Here is a 13,708-nt window from a genome sequence, read left to right as displayed (position 1 = left end):
TAATCAACTGTCAACAGCAAATAAACTTTCTCCTAAGATCAAAATCGACACTTACGACATATCTAAATCAAAGGACGATAGTATGGCTATTCTAATTTTGCAATGGGAAACTGTAAATGACGCAAAAAACACACAAAAAGATATACAGTGTCTTTTATACAACTGAGGCGGAATTAAGGCAAAGAAAAGGGGCTTTTAAACAGACACACACACTGATCACAGGCTGCAAAAATCGGAGACAAAATTGAAAAAATTAAGCAAAGAACCTCAGCTACACAAGGCTAGGCTGATCAACGCACCTGCTACACAGAGAAACTGGATTGCAACACAGGTTGCCCTCTCGGGAACTGCGCTAAAATGCAGGAACTCTTCACAGCACCTGCGCTGGGGCAGAAACGAGAATTCTATCTGGGTTCCGGGTCACGGTTTGCAGTTTAATCTATGGTTTTTGGCCGAGTAAAAGCAATCAGTAATGCACAATCAGAGGGTTGATTTAAAAGAGGTTTAAGAGCTATCACAAAGGGTAATCAGATCATTTGTGAATCACCTGTTCAAATCATAAACAAATCTAGTGAATGGATTGAAGCAGCAGATGTCTACTTTGCATTTGTTAAAGGCAAATTCAGTTCGATTCGCTACTTCTAAGTTTATGAAACACACAACAAGAGAAACACAAACAAACTAACTAGACACGATCCCCAGCGGAGTCGCCATTTTGTTAACGGGAAAAGTGTCTATTCAGAACGACCCTATCCCACTGAGGTGTGACAGTGACCTCAGAAAAAAACAGGGAAAACTACTTTCGTATTCTTCTTTATGAACTATAAACGAAGAGGAATAGGATGAACCAACCTGTGTCTTGCGCTAGTCCTTTGATCCAATCTCTCTCCTCTTTGACAGCTTCTAGCTACCTGCTCCCTTACTTGCCCAGCGTCACCAAGTTCCTGCAAGATCACAGAAGAAGGAAACTACACAAAGACATGGATTTATATTCATAAATAGCTTAGGATCAGATTTAAGCTAAACATACAAATGTAACAAACATCAATGATACACAAGCATGTAGGAGAAACTCAAATAGTTTTATTGATAAAACAAGAAGATCCAGGAGGAGTTACAACCGATGATTCCTGATCCAGCATCAACCTCCCAGCATAGAATCCCCTCTTCACCTCCAACAAAGCATAAATCACCCAATACTCTGATATCTATCTCAAAACCAACAGCAATTCTCTGCAATGTACAAAATTCCAGCCTCTGGATCTCTTGGTGAGGGATCCATATATAGATGTATGCAAAGAGGATGAGTCAGCTCATGAATTGATTAGTGGCTTCTCTCTGTCAGTTCTTGCTTCCACTTGGAGACTGAGAGCCTCTTACTCATCACTGGTCGAATTCAGTGAGGCAAGTGTCATTGGGGAAGATTCTGGAAGCTTCCATTGTCTCTCCACCTCGTGGAATGACTCTGCCACTTGTCATTTCCCGCTCAACGCACCTTGGTAGCACATTTAGGTGCGTTTCAACGCACCTAGCTAGTGTATTTGGGTGCTTTGCAACGCAGCTAGCTAGTGGAGCAGCTGAAATGATCCTGATTTGACTAGTTCTGAGCAGTTTCTGGTGGAAAACTTCTGGGAGAAGCTGTAATTTGTTGATCTTGTTTCTTTAGGAGATGGAACAACACTTTTAGGGACTTAGGATCCCTTGGTTTATGGACATTTCATGCTTAGAGCTGTAAGGCACAAAAATGTCTATAACATTGTGCATAACCTTTTCTTGGAGAATCAAATTTCAAGAAGACTAGTGGAATTGGAAAGAGGACATAGAGTGCTACCGCAGGTCGAAATTTCAGAACTGGGAGATCCAAAATTACAGAGTTACATTTGTTTCAAGATCGATCTCCTAAAATCAATAAAAGGCAATATGAGGAATTTTGATGGCAAGGATCCTGTAAATTGGATACTACAGATGGAGCAATATTTTGATCTACATGAGGTGCACCTGTTACAAAAGGTACGTATTGCATCGTTATATTTAGAATCGAATCAATTTTTATGGTATGAAGGGCTTTGTTCTTGTAAACCACTTGTCACGTGGCCAATTTTCATAGAGGAAATGATAGCACATTATGAGGATACAAAGAGAAACACCCTCTTTAGCTAATTGAAAAATCTCAAACAAAAGGGTTCAATGACATAGCACATTGAGGACTTTCAAAAATTGAATATAAGGGTAAATGATATTCCAGAGAGGCAATGGATTGATGTCTTCATAGGTACTTTAAAGGATAACATTCAACATGAGGTTTTTCTTTGGGAACCTAATTCATTGGAGAAGGCATTCAGGTGGGAAGAAAAAATTAAAAGCGAAATTATGGAAACAAGGAATCCCACCACTCAAGACTATAATTATGGAAGTGTTTTTTCTCCTAGCCTTCCACAACCTACAAGGTTTACACCAAAACAATTGGAAGAAGAAAGAGAAAAAGGGCTTTGTTACAATTGTGATAGCAAATGCACTAAAGGTCATAAGTGTGCTGAGAAGAAATTATTTTACATAGATTATAAAGAGGAGTAAGAAAAGGATCAACAAACATCAAAAGAATAGGATATACACTAGGAACCAACCCCAGAGAAAGAAGAAATGAATCCAACCATATCTTGTAAACCATTGGCAAGAATTACCACTCCTCAAACTCTCAAGATAGAAGTAAATACCAAGAAGAAAAAGGTTAAAGAAGTGAAATATCACATCAAGAAAGAAAAATGAGGCATAATTTCACAATTATGTTCGCCAGAGGTTCCCACATTGAAATCATTTATTTCTCCAAATCTGCAAAAGGCCTTGAACAATCATTCCAAGGTATTGGAGACTCCTAAAGGCCTCCCACCTATTTGTGATCATGATCATTCTATTCATTTGATTCCAGGAAGTGTTCCTCCAAATATCAGGCCTTACAGATATCCCCATGCCCAAAAGAGTGAAATTAAACGTATGGTTGCAAAAATGTTGGAGGCTAGTATAATTCAACCTAGTCAAATTTCTTTCTCTACTCCAGTAGTATTGATGTAGAAGAAGGATTGGTCATGGAGCATGTGTCTGGATTATAGAGAGCTCAACAAACTCACTATTAAAGATAAATTTCCCATTCTTGTCATTGATGAATGATTGGATGAATTGCATGGATTAATTTACATCACCAAGTTCGATCTTCGTTCAGGATATTATAAAATAAGAATGAAGACTGAAGACATTCTGAAAACAACATTATTGAAGAAAGATGCATTTTCATGGACTCCGGAAGCAACGAAGGCCTTTGAACATCTTAAAGAGACAATGTGCCAAGCACTGATCTTAGCTACGCCAGACTTCACAAAAACCTTTATTGTGGAATATGACGCATCAGGAAACGGAATTGGTGATGTTTTAATGGAAGAAGAAAGACCCATTGCTTTCGAAAGTCGTCCAATCAAAGGAAAGTATTTACACAAAGCTATTTATGAGAAGGAAATGTTGGCAAGACTACATGCACTTAAGAAATGGTGACCTTACATAATGAAAAGATCTCAGTTCAAAAAATATTGCCAGAACTTGACGAGGAAGGAAAAATCATATTGGAACTCGGAGCAATCATAGAAACAAGAACCGAACATCTACGAAATCAATCAATTTCAGCGTATCTCATCAAGTGGAATAACTTACCCGCTGAAGGTTCCACATGGGAGGACAATAATTTTATACAGAAGCATCGAGAACTACTCAATCATTGAGGAAAACACTTTTTGAAGGAGAGGGGCATGTTAGGTCCCTATACTACTAGCGTAACCCCTTATTGTTATTAGTGCAACCCCCTTATTATATTTTTGTGCCCATGTAGTCCCCATATTGTTATTATTGTGCCCTTACACTATTATTGTTATGTCGGCTCTAATTATATTATGGCCTCTTAGACTCCTATATATAGAAAGGAGGTATTGTCATTTGTATCATCCAAGAATTGTTCTTGTGTGTAATGTAAAGGAGGTTGCCCCCTTGAAGAGGATTATTTTTGAGGCGTTGATATATATTTTCTATCTTTTTGTGAGCTGGTTTCATAACACATGCATTAAAATGTTGAATTTTATTGATATAAACTTTAGCTCATGTTAGATTCAAGTTTAGTTGAGTGGGATGAAATGGGGGTGTTCGATGGTGGAAAGGTTATGTTCAGTTGTCTTTTTTTCATTTGTATTTTGATTTTTTAATTATTGAGTAATTTGTTTATTTCAAAAATTAACAATTGGGTCAGGTTCATATTCACGAGACATGAGGTCGATATCAACCACCTATGTCACAAGGTTCGTCGAACCTTAACTTTGAGGTTTGAATTTTGGCGAACCTTGAAAAAATTGAAGGTTCGACAAACCTCATCGAACGTCATAACCATTGACCAAGTCCATAGATCAAAACTCATAGCCTCATGTCACAACTCAAGCTTGTAATTTATCCTTGCAGTTTCCATGTCTGTGATAACAATTTTTATTTTTATTGATGGTGATGTTTTACTATTTAATCCTATAATTCATCATATATATAGACAAACCTAATGCCAACCTCATCTGAACCTCATCCAAAAATTCAAACTCAGACTGAACCTAATCATTGTCGAACCTGAACTTGAACCTAAACCATTTGACATTACTGACCACTACAAATATAGCTATGGGGCCTTTGACAATCCCCCTCTTCGTAAACTACTCTAGGGGGGATTTGAATCTTGGATATTGTAGTTTACACAATAATTCATATCATGGTGATCGCCAATTAAACCTTTCCTCGACATTTTTTAATCAAATAATTAGTATTTAAATTATTTTTTTTAATTATAATTTTTTATTTATTTATTTTGTTTTATAAAAAAGAAATTGCATGAAGCAAAGGGATATATATATATATATATATATATATATATATATATATATATATATATATATATATATATATATATATATACTTTTTATATTTGAAATGTATTTTATGTTCTTTTTCCCCTTTTTCTTTTTATGATTTTGTTTACAAAATTAAGGCTTCTATGTTATGGTTTAAAATTTGTTGTAATTTTAAGTTCAAAAAATAGAGGGAGGTGTTATTGGTAGTGCAATTTTCCATTTCAATGGTTGATTTTAATATTTTGTTGTAAAAGTATTGGTATCAAGTATGCGGGTCTCAAAAATGTTACAATTTTGATGATGGACAAATATGTGAAAAACTGTTTGGAGTGCCATTGTTTGATTCTAGGGTTGATTTTAAGCTTTTTGACATAACAGTGCAAGTTTTTAAGGTTATCCTTTCAAATATGTAATTTTGACCTCAAAAAGAAAAATGTGATTTTATTGGTGTAAAATTTTTATTTAGCGGTTGGTTTTAATGTCTTTGTTGGTGATAATATGAAGTTCGTAGGAGTATGGTTGCAAAAGGTGGTGTTATTAGAAGCACCATTATTTCATTTGAATGTTGAAGTCGCTACTTTTGACCCAAACTTAAGGGATTTTAGAGTTACAAATCTCATTTTGAGGTCATAGTTCTCATCAAGTCAATAACCACATTTTGAATCTTTATATAGTTTTTGACAAATAAATTGCTTTGTTTTTCCAAAAAGTCCTTAGTAAAATCCATGTCCACATATTTGTGATATGTCAATGCTCTATTATTTCACTTCTAAGACAAAAAATTCCTAGAGCGTTTCCAATATAACTTAGGGAATAATAATCCTATAAATATAAAGGAATGTTAGATAATCTTTATCCATATAGATGTTGAAAATAGTGAGTCCTAAGAGGGATCATATGTTGGAGTCCAAGGCTTCATACAGAGTTCAAATTTTCCCCAAAACCAATGACTAAAGTTGATGACCCTATCTTTATCCTTTGTTAGGTCAATTATTACTATGACGAAGCCTTTAACAGAAGGATAGATTCTAAGATTATTCCTTAATATTTAGCTTCTAAAAGAATAAAATCACTAAAATATCCACTAATGGCGATTTGTAAGCTTAGACCAAAGACCAATGAATTTGCATATGAAACCAATATCTCTTTATAATGTTGCTTGCTCTATTGGTCCTTAGTTATAGCAATAGATAGGACTAAAGTTTCATTGACCATGTGAAGTGGAGAGGGTTGGAGTTCATTAGGTCCCCCCTTCAAAACAATTTTACAATAAATTTTAAAGGCCACGGGGGCTTCACCTTGTTGACCAATATCTTATCACATTCATTGATAAAGGGGGTTTTTAAATTGTGAAAAATAGAATCAATATATTATCAAAGACTATAAAAATGGGTATCCAGTGAAAATAGGGAATATACATTCAAAATAAGAGTTATTTTTATTAGAGACATGTATTAGGAAAGGGTCCAACAAAAATATTTTGGGAAGCTTTTATCAATATTTAGTGCGATTAGAGATATTTTTTAATATTCCATGAACACAAGTGTAAGTTTAACTAAGTTGAGACCTTATAAAACAAACTTTCTTTATTGATAACCAAAATAATTTTGGATGATATGAAAGCTAAACAACTTTTGGAATAAAAAAAAAACTTTAATATTATTAAGGAGATGATCTATAAAGTTACAATAACTAATGCACTGGAAGAGAAAAAAAATAAAAATATCACTTTAAACTAATATCAAACATATCATTCTTTCTTAATAATAATAATAATAATTTAATTTTAATGTTACGGTTTCTATGCAATGATTTTTTTATTAAATTTTGTAGATGTAGAAAGGAAGCAAGTGCTCATAACTTGGTTGTATTGAAAACATTTGGGGTTTCTTGTATATTAGGTGGGTGCAAACAAAATAGAGTATATAGTAGGTGCATTTAATAGTTAGAAATAAGTGTTAGTTTCCTAAAAGTCATATGTAAAATTTGGAAGGAGTAAGGTACATATCCTTCTCTAGGTTAAATATATTCGAATTGTTACGTGAATGGGGTTGTGAGACCATGTGTTTTTATCTTGAGAAAAAGGAGTCCTCTCGTAGTCACTAAGATAGTTTAGGCTTTCATAAGCAAAGTATGTGCTTTGCATTAATATGTGAACATTTTATTTTAAATATTGTGATAATGTGGCTTCAACAAGGTATTAAAAGAGGGAACAAGCATGCACATTTGGGATGCTAGTTTCATGTTCTGCTTGAGGCATGCGTGCATGTCTAAGAAGACACTAACAGGCTTGAAGAGGTTGAATAGTTAGAGAGGTTGGGGGGTCGTAGTCTCACTTAGATGTGTAGACAAGTAAGTTAAGCACCATGAGAATTTGTGAAGGAAACTTAAGACATTTTATAGGATGCACAAAGGAAACTTGGTAGTGGTACTACGTGAATATTCCTTGATCGAAGTTAATACCCTCTCCTTGGCACTACCACTTTGCAAGACAAAGAATAAATCTGAAATAGATGTGAAACCCACTAAATAAGTTGGAAAGCTTTTTAAAACATATATAGGTGGTTATGTTTCGTTGCAAAAGGAGATGTTGGCCCACTCCCATTTGGATTATTTGTTAGCCTGTGAATTTAATTCTCTGTGAATGTGGTCAAAGGATATAACCTTGAAGATTCTAATTAGCTCCACAACTCTAATCATATACTGAACAAATAAATAAGTGTTTAAGTAAGTATAACATTTCAACCAATATATAACAACTTTTGAATTCGTTACCACTTGTAAGTTTAGATTGTTGAAGTAACATTAAAATAACTAACACAAACAACTAATGTGTATTATTGTAGTACTTGTTAGGTAGTCGTATTTTTGTTCCTATACTAAATTAGTCATTCACATTAGTCATTTTTAGTTGTATTATTACTAGCTAGTCATATATTTCAACCCGACATTAAATTAGTCATTCATGTTAGTTGTTTTTAGTTAAGTCACTTAAGATTGCTCATTTTTAGTAGTATTTCACTTGGAAAAGTTGCCTTGACTAATGCTTTTAGTTACCTAGTCACTAATTTCCCCATTTTCTACTAGTGATCACTTATCTTTCGTACTTAAACGAGATTTTTGGCCAATCATAAGATGTGCAAAATACTAGGGAGTGTTCTAATCCTTCCACCCATGAGCTTCAACTTGATTTTTCCTAATCCTATGATTATGACTGTCGAGTCATCACCTAGGAATAGATCATCGTGATCATATCTTTTATACTCGCAAAACAACTCCTTGTGAGGAGTCATAGACTCATATGAAAAGATACACCTAATTTGATGAATCAATCATCATTATCTACATGTGTACTTAAAGAAGTTGAGTACACATTCCCTCCTTCATCTTAGGATATTTTTTCTTCTCTGAAAAGAGCGTCATAAAATCCATTCCCTTTCTCAATAATTTTGGATCATTCTTTCTTGTAATGTGCTTCTTTTCGACATATCCAACATACCTTTATGAATTTTCCTGGAGATTTAGATAGTCCTCTATACTTAGATCTCCCACTTGACGAATTTTTTTATTTTTTTTGGGAGTGTCAATCAAGGAATCTATGTTATCACTTTCCATGTTTTTGTATCTCTTCTACTCCAATAACAAGGATAAGACTAGTTTTTCAACACCTAAAGTAGTTACATTACCACCTATGGCAACAACTAGACCAACCCACAATTCTAGTAAAGAACGTAGCAAACTAATATACCTATCTTCGTATGAAATCTTAATATCAATCAATAATAGTTGACTTAACTAGTGTTGAAGGTGTTCGGATGCTCTATCACCAAGTCTCCATTCTTCATCCTCACTTTATACATTTTTTTTATAGGAATATTTTTTTCATTGGGGACATAGACCAATTGAAAGACCCTAACTTGTTCCAAAATCCATTCATTGTATCTTCTCCTAAAATATTCATTAATATTGAATTTGAGAGACACAAACATATTGTGCTCTTTTCCTTTCAATCCAACACGGTTAAATCTTCTGTCAACATCCCCGTCGATGTAATACCTAAATCCACAATGAACAATTCATGTTTTTCCACCAACAAATATTTCGTTTTGAGCTTACACAAGTCAAAACTCTACCAATTTAACTTTTGGATCTCTATCTTTGAACTACTTTCTATTTCCTTTCCCAAAATAATTAAATTTCATAGATCTCCCATTGTAACAAGGTTTACCATAGGCCTGAGAAAAACACCTTAGCCACAAAAGTTTCCTCGTCGAGCAAAAATTTCTCTAATACCAATTATAGGTTCTAAACCTATATAATTCATTTATGCAAATATATTCTTAATAAAACATAAAATATGCAATGGTGTTGTTGGCGCGTGGGATTCTAACGAACCCATGATTTCTTGCACAATTGGCCAAAAAATCCGCTCAACATTGACCCTTTTGGCAACACCGACGAAGTGGGTGAGGTGTCACCCGAGATGCTAATGGGTGATTGTCAGAACCAGGTTTCGCAAACTTGACGGGATTGTTAAGATCCTAAGGCACTAAAATTAAGCCTGCAACATGCAACTCAAACACCTACTAATTACACATTTAACCATCATCATGGGACTGCTCATGACACAGGAACTCTAAACTCTTATGTTCACTAGTTAACATGCAAGTCACAAGTGAAAGTACACTAAAGGCTGACTTGACTTACACTTCTCAGCATTGGGGATGATAGTAACATCATCAGACACTATAAATTTTTCATTTGTTACCAGACCTTCAACTAGCATGATCATTCGATCCATTCAAACATACTTAGATATATAATTTGACATTATACATATATTGAACCAAGACAACGTAACCATAGAAACACATACATGCGTTAAACAAGATATCAGGGACAACCCAACAATCCATTCTAGTACTTCAATATAAATAAGTAAAGGCACCAAGCGCTACAATGCAAATATTATGTAATTTGGCTCACCATCCATCAATCCCTAATCATAGTACAAAAAGGAAAGAAAATATATCACATAAGCATACACCCTTACTATAAATGGTTTCCTTTACATGTGGGGTTGTTGAGCAACTAAAAACTCATACACTGACACTTAAGACTACTGACAAAAAAAGGAATATATGTGCATAGAAAGACTCTCATATTCAGTAGCTATAGTTTGAGTATTCATCATCATGTTGTCTAGTCATCTTGTCTCTTGACAAACCTTCTAACCTATGATCTGTCTCGAGCATCTCCTTTTATCTATCCTCGATGAATCTTCAAATATTCTTGGAATTTTCTTCCACTCATGCAATTGTCCTCTCAGCTAACTGGCCATTAGGATGTTTTCTGACATTACCCCTTAGCTGGCATAGGTTGCCTTAACCATCCACTGAAAATATCTTCTGCTTGTTTACTCCACTACGTCGACCTTTCTCTACCTATAAATATATCTAACCTCCCTAGTGATGACATCCCTCTCCTCTCTCACCATAAGCTACAAAATCCTAACTACCGTATCTTATTCAAACTCATCCTTCTCTCTCTAGATGTTGCCATATTCTCCCTTATGTGGTGCCTCCTTGTGTTGTGTCTCTTCCTCCTATGCCTACTCCCTTTGTTGTGAACGATATGATTCTCTTCCACACTCCACTATCCTTCTATGTGGTCACCTACTTAGCAAAAGTTTTACAAAAATTTCTAGCCTCCAACAAGTGCACACACTTATTAACATAGAGATTTTACCATAGAAACTCAAACTAGGAAAACCAAAAATATTTTTTAGTATATTTTTTCTTTACAATATGTATATCCCGTGGCATCCATGAACTTCCAATCCATTTACCCTAGATTAGAATAACTTTGTATTTCATTAACAAGAATTTCAAAACCATGGGATGAAACCACCAGTGCCACAAAATCGCCAAAGTAAAAATCATGTTTCGAAAACCACTAAAAATGGACACAAAAAACTACCAAATTTGTTTTTTTAGAGAATTTCCTTTGAATTTATGGGAAAGGGGATTTCCACCCCCTTGTGACACCTCCATTGTGCCTAATGCAACAAATTTCATGTTGAGGTAGTCGTGCAAAGAATATAACACATAGCCAACATAAAATACTTCCTAGAGAGAAGGATTACATCCCCTAAGCAATAAAAATGGTTCACTAAAATGTTGGAATATAATTATGAGATTATTTATAAGAGGGGAAAGGAGAATATGCTAGCATATGTTCTTGCTTAAAAGTATGAAGGGTATGGGTCACTCTTTTCACTCTCCTTTGTTGTCATAGACTAATTAAATGACATCTACAAAGAATGGTTAATAGATTGAAATATTGCCTGCACGATACAAATTCAAATGGAACCCTATGCATGTCAACGATGCACTTGGAAAAATAAAGAACTTTGATATAGAGGGCATGTTTTCTTAGCAAGAAAACAAAATTTAAATAAATGGTATTATTTGAACTCCATGACTCTCCAACAACAAGTCATTCAAAATTTCATTGAACATATGAAAGAATTAAACATTCATTTTCTTAGGAAGGAATGACAAAGAACATATGCACCATTGTGGAAAAATGCAACCTTAGACAAAAATATAAGGGAGAGACAATGAAACCTATAAGAAAACTACAACATTTACCCATTCTACCATGTGTGTGGATTGACATATCTATGGACTTCATTATGGGATTTACCCATATATGGAAATAAATAATCCATCATGGCTATGGTTGATCACCATCCAAAATATGCTTATTTTTTTTCTATACAACACCTATTGAAGGCCTCCATGATTGCTCAAGTATTCACAGATAATATCTTTAAGCTCCATAGTATGCTACAATATATTGTGAAGTACCATGGCCCGACTTTCACTACCAATTTCTGGCAAGAATTTGTTTCCGACTCTAGAGCCCTCAATTAAATCTTAGGCCTATCACCCCTACATTGATGGTAAAACTGAAGCTATAAACAATATCTTTGAAGCATATTTGAGGTGATTTACTTTAGGAAAACAATCCTAATGGGTTCAATAGTTATCTTTAGTACAATGATGGTATAATACAAGTTATTATAGTTCCACTTAAATGACCCCCTTTAAGGTTGTCTATGGCCAAAATACCCCATTCTTTCTTAGACAAAGTATCTACAATGTAGAAGGTAGACAAAACTGTCATATCTTTGGCCAACATTCTTTGCACTCTCAAGGATAATTTGATCATGACTCAAATAGGATGAAATCACAGTTTTATCAGCATTGTTTCTTCCAAACATCATTTTGAAGTAGGGGATCAAGTTTTCTTTCATTTGCAACTTTATAAGAAGACCTCCCTCAAAGAAAATATCCACCACAAGCTTGCTCTTGAGTTTTATGGACCTATAAGGTCCTCAAATGTATTGGGCTAATGAATTACAAATTAGAATTCCATGAAACTATAAAATTCATCCAATCTCTCACATATACTAATTAAGGCAAGTGTCAAAACTAATTTTCATATTCAAACTAACATTTGAAAATTATATGAAAATTGTTTCATTTGGTTACCACTAGATGCCATACTTGAGAAAAGAGAGTGCCGTCTCTACTAGTGCACTTTCTAAAATATCTTGATACAGTGGAATGATACACCATCTAAGGATGCCAAAGGAACTAAAGAGATCCTTCAATGTTTCTCTCATCTTGATCCTTGATGACAATGACACTTTATAGTGGGTGGCATGTTAAGGTTCAAACCCAACCCCCTAAGCAGATAGATAGTTTGCTATGTATGGAGACCATCTATAGTAAATAAGGCCCATGTAGTAGTGAAAGAAATAATTGTAAAGGGGATTTTTATAAGGATTCGCCTACTAAAAATTTCCTTGTCTAGAATGTTCCTAAGAGGTGGATAATACTATATAAAGAAATATACAAAATGTAATATGATGTCTTTTGAAGTATACTGTAATCAGAGTTATACTCATTAGAGGTTTCCCCCTTAAAGAAGCAAGTGAAAATTGCACTCATCAATAAAGGTATAATATTTTGTGGTATTTTAGTTCCTTTATTTCCTATTGATGTTGTAAAGTTTGGGTTAATTTTATATTTCTACCCTGCATCTTCCAATTTAGTAGTAAAAACCACCACATCTTAGCTTGCATGGGTATACACAAACAAATTAAGAAAATCACTAAATACAAAACCAATACAACGCTAAACGAGATTTTGGTTTCAATTATGACTTTGGTATGTCACCATCAGTGGAGGTGACTTGCATTTTTTCTTCTTTCCTTCTTCTATCCAGTCCTCCTTTTGAGATTATAGTGGAGTCGTAGCTTCTATGTGATCTTGTTTCTCTTAAATGACCTCTTTCATCTCTTCCTTCATTGGATTTGGATGGGGCTTTTGTAGTCTCCAATGTTATTTATTCTTCTGCTACTAGTCAGCCTAACTCATCTTATATTGAGGAGTGATTAGAGTAGGTTTGTCTTCATCTTTTTCTTTAAGAGTTTGGACCTAGAGTGTCACAGATGGAGGAAAAAAATTTCTTCTTCCTTAAGATCTTTCTTCCTTAAGATCTTCTTCCTTAAGATCTTTCTTCTTCATAAGAAAGAGCTATTAGCAAAGGAGGTACCTATGTGATTACTTGATAGACTAGGGTTAGTGTGGTCAATCGAGAGTCCTTGCCAATCAAATGGTATGCCTCTATTACTCCAACCACTAGGTGGTATTTCGATAATGTTCCCTTGAAAACTTAGTGTTTGAGAGATTGACGCAATCAGTAATGAT

This window comes from Pinus tabuliformis, chromosome 7 (assembly GCF_031772625.1).
Source record: "Pinus tabuliformis cultivar Carrire ecotype Pingquan chromosome 7, CPIR1, whole genome shotgun sequence".
NCBI lineage: Eukaryota > Viridiplantae > Streptophyta > Pinopsida > Pinales > Pinaceae > Pinus > Pinus tabuliformis.
This window is presented reverse-complemented; position numbering follows the sequence as displayed.